Source organism: Poecilia formosa, unplaced genomic scaffold, assembly GCF_000485575.1.
Source record: "Poecilia formosa unplaced genomic scaffold, Poecilia_formosa-5.1.2 Scaffold495, whole genome shotgun sequence".
NCBI classification, from domain to species: domain Eukaryota; kingdom Metazoa; phylum Chordata; class Actinopteri; order Cyprinodontiformes; family Poeciliidae; genus Poecilia; species Poecilia formosa.
The window spans coordinates 329642-334359 of NW_006800434.1; the positions used below are offsets into that span (position 1 = coordinate 329642).

Here is a 4718-nt window from a genome sequence, read left to right on the forward strand (position 1 = left end):
ATACATACATACATACATACATACATACATACATACATACATACATAATACAATACAGCATCACTTCAAATAAACAAAATAAAATCGTTTCTATTATCAGTTGTCTTTATTACCTTGGAATGAACAATTTCTGTTCTGGTGTAGAGCTGTATTAGCTTTTAAATACTGGAACAGACTGAGGCATACTGTTCCAGAGCTGATGACTTTAGAAAAGTAATGGCTGTAGAACTACAGCCATTTAAAACTACTGTGTACTTTTTACAAAAATATGTGTTATGCATGTTAAAACTGTCGCCATGTCGTAACATCAGCAAATTATATGATGGTGATGATGGTGTCTGTAGGATGAGTAGAATGCCAGGGTGTGGAGGGGGGGGACTAAGCACACATCCCTGTGGTGAACCTGTGCTGAGCTTGAGAGAGGAGAACCAGTGGGGCCCCAAGTCTGTTGGTTTGAGGACAAGCAGTGAGGAAGTTTCTGATCATTCACAGGTGGATAAAAGCAGAGGAATAGTCCACAAAAAGTGTCTGCACATAATTCCCCCAATGTTCTAGGTGGGACATGCAATGTTTATGGCATCATTGGTTGACATATTTGCCCTGTGCAAACTGGTGGGAATCCAAAACAGGTATGCTGAGCTGCAGATAAATCTGCAGTATTGTTCATCATGATGTCAGAACAATAAGCCTGTCATTAGGTTGTGTATATCAGATTTTTTTCTTTGCCTACTGGGTTGCTAACTTGAGACAAGGTGTGGGATATCTTGTTGTGCCAGAGAAACATTGATAGCACAAGATTTCCTCCATCCGATACAGGTGATTTTTTTGGGTGTGCTTTCTCAAGTACCCAATATACTTGGTGTTCCTGTAGGATAAGGGCTGGAGAATCGTGAGACTGGCAGTGTTGTGCGGGAGTGGGACCATCCCATCTCAAATTTTTTAAAAACACAACATGTCAAACCTTGAGGCAGGTGGAGCAGAAGACCACCCCGGGTGCCACTCCTGTCAGCTAAGAACAATTTACACAGGCTCACTAGAATTGGACAACAGAAGATTGAAAAAATGTTGCCTGGTCTGATGAGTCCTGATTTCTGCTGTGACATTTGGATAGTAGGGTCAGAATTTGGCGTCAACAACATGAAAGCATGGATCCATCCTACCTTGTATCAATGGTTCAGACTGGTGGTGGTGCAACAATTGTGTGGGGGATATTTTCCTGGCACAGTTTTGGCCCATTAAGCATCATGTAAACACTGGCTATTTCCAGGAGGATAATCTGCCATGTCATACACTGCGAATCATCTCAGACTGGTTTCTTGAACATGACAAGCTTATGGCATCTTAAGCTTGCATGGCTTATGATGCCATAAGCTTGATAGAGCACCTTTGGGATGTAAGTGGAACGGGAAATTTGCATCATGAATGTGCAGCCGATAAATCTGCAGCAACTGTGTGATGCTATCACCAGTTGCAGACCAGACCAGACTCTCTGAGGAATGTTTCCAGTACCTTGTTGAATCTATGCCACGAAGGATTAAGGCAGTTCTGAAGGCAAAAGAGGGCCCATCCCGGTATTACAAAGTGTATCTAATAAAGTGGCTGGTGAATATAGTTTGGTAGATATTGTATGCCCTGCCAGATCTGCTGTAAATCTTTTGAGCCAATTGGACCTTCATTTTCAATATAATTTCTACTTTTGCAGTCTTGATGCTGCCTTAGTTGTAGCAGGCTCTGTCTCTAGATTTGAAATCTGCATTTCTGGCTTTCAACAGATGCTGGACTTCATTGCTTATCCATGGTTTTCAGTTGGATAAATTTTGATGTTTTTGCATGCTGTCATATTTTCAGTATAATTTTTGATATAACAGTACAACATCTATGTATTCTTCCAGGGACTGGTGTGCATTTATGTTCCATTTGATGTGTGCAAAACAGTCTTGCAGCTCAGCCAGAACCCCATCTGGCCAAGTTTGAATAGTGTTGGTAGTGGGCCTGAATTTTTGCTTGACAGGGTTGCATGCAAGGAAGAGAAACAGTGACATGAGTAGAATATGAGCTGATTGATCCAGGTGTGGGAAAGGAACTTCTCTTTATGCTTGCTTAATATTGCAGTAGACTTGGTCTAATGTGTTGCTCCCTCTGGTGGCACACTGAAAATTCTGCACAAATTTTGACAACATTTTTTTTTTCTTTTTTAAAAGGTTTTATTGGCTCTAGTGGCCTTTATTTGATAGGAAAGTTGGTAATGAGAGATGGGGAAAGATATGCAGCAAAGGTCACCAGGCTGGGAATCAAACCTGCAATGATGACTAAGGCCTCCATACATGGGTTATGCTTAAACCCCTGTGCCACCACAGCACACCCTTGACAACAGTTTTTAAGCAAGCCTAATTAATTATGCACACCCAGTTAATGTTTTGTTTGGATTTTGTTAACTCCATTTACATACAGATGATTTTCACATACTTCGCAGAAGAGGTCTAAAATTTTCCCTCTGCCCCAACCTATGGAAAATATTCTAGATCCATCACTGTGTTCAACAAAATTGATGTGGGGGCAAGTTGTGGACAAATAACACCTTTCAAATTTCCACAGCAGTGGAAATTTGTCACAACTTCACAGGAATCTTGTTCACCTCTAAGTTGATTTTAACAGAAACTCAAAGCCTTCTACTTTTTTAAGAGGGATCTTGATACCATATAGATTCTGACTGACAAGTGGCATTTATGTTCCATTTGATGTGTGCAAAACAGAATACAACTGCATCAAAATGTAAGATTTTTAGCACCTGCTCTAGCTTAATATTAACTCATTTTGATCATTTTGCACAGTGGCACTGTTGCCTTGCAGCAAGAAGGTCCCGGGTTCGATTCCCGGCCTGGGGTCTTTCTGCATGGAGTTTGCATGGTGGATTCTCTCCCACAGTCCAAAAACATGACTGTCAGGTTAATTGATTTCTCTAAATTCTCCCTAGGTGTGTGTGTGTGTGCATGGTTGTTTGTCCTGTCTGTCTCTGTGTTGCCCTGCGACAGACTGGCGACCTGTCCAGGGTGTACTTCGCCTCTCACCCGAAATGTTTGGCACCAGCAACCCTCCCGACTCCACTAGGGACAAGGGTGTAAAGAAAATGGATGGAAGTTTTACTTTTTCCACAGAAATTGAAAACATTCTATGTTGTGTTTTTTTGAGACACTGAGGAAATTAAAAATGGAACACTATAGTGACATTTTCTCTTAAGGACAGAGTACTCGGTTAGAGTATGTTTTATCAGACTTAAGCTCAAAGAGGCAGCTTAGGGAAAATCAGACATGGTGTTGTATTCTGCCCTACAGGACAGCACAACACCAGTGCTTTTGTAAGGGAATTATCTACAATTGGGCCATGATTTCCTCATGCCTTCTGTTGTTCTGACTTTGGCTGTAGTTTGTAATAAAATCCTCAACTGAAGTCCGGCCTGCAGAGCTTTTGTCCCTGAAGCAGCACATCAGCACTTTGAAGACTTCCACTGACACCACAGAAGTTTTTTTTTTTTAGATACAAATATTGTGTATAGATAATGTCGACCTGGCCATTGATTTGATAGTATCATTGAGCCTTCTGCTTCTGTTAGACTTACACTTATTTTTATTGTCATTGCACAAAGAAACATAAGTAAAATTGGCATGAAATGTCATCACTTGGCCACCGGAGCACACACAAAAACACAAGTGTGCCTATAATTAAATAATATGCAAATAATAATTACTATTTTCAAACAGTCTCAGAGAGTCTTCATGACGGGATTGTTGAGCAATCTGATGGCCAGTGGGAGACAACTATTTCTGAATCTGGCTGTTCTGCAGCGGATGCTACGGACTCTCCTCCCAGACAGCAAGCGGATGAACAGACCATGGAGAGGATGGGTGGAATCAGAGAGGATCTGGTTTGCTCTGGCTAAGCAGCGTCTGTGTGCAATGCTCTGGATAGGGGGGAGTGGAGCCCCAACGATCCTCTTGCCTGTCTTCTCCACTCTTTGCAGAGACTTCCAGTCTGAGGCCTTACAGCTCCCAGACCAGTTGGACATACTGCTGGTCAGCAGGCTCTCAATGGTTCCTCTGTAGAAGGTGGAGAGGATGGGAGGGCGGAGCGAAGCCCTTCTCATTCGTCTCAGATGTTATCGCTTTGTGATAGCTTTTAGCTGCCTCATTGAGGATATAACCAGGGGTGAAGGGGGTAGGGGGTACGGTAGGGTACTGCGTACCCCTAAAAGATTTAGTGGGGGTACGCAGTACCTGCAAGAGAGGGGAGCGGCTGTCAGCTGTAAAAAATCAACAGGTTCACTGTGCTAATTAGTGAGTGCACCCACTAATTAGCCGAGACTGATTAGTTTTTCAAGAACAATCTAAAACACGATTTAATCAGTTAATAAATAACTTTTTTCCCATTTCATATTGTTTCTGAACTGTCCGTGCTTTGCTAGAGCAGGGCTGCAACACGTCGATCGGGGAAGATTTTGAGTCGATCTCGGCATTAGGTGACAAACTGAACGCCGCCAGGACGCTGAGACCAGCACGTCTTCTGACTGGCTTAAAACGTTCATAACTTTATTAAACAACAACAACAAAAAATCAACAAAACGTTTTAAACTTAATGACCCAACAACAATAATAGGGTGCGTTCACACTGCAGCCTGAAGTGACCCAATTCCGATTTTTTTGACGTAATGCGACCTGTATCAG

General features: G+C 42.2%; 1 long non-coding RNA gene across 1 annotated transcript in view; it reads right to left on the reverse strand.

Annotated features, from left to right (window-relative positions):
* The window catches only part of LOC107833992 (uncharacterized), a 15458-nt gene that overhangs the window by 755 nt on the left and 9985 nt on the right, over positions 1-4718 (reverse strand). The window lies entirely within an intron of this gene.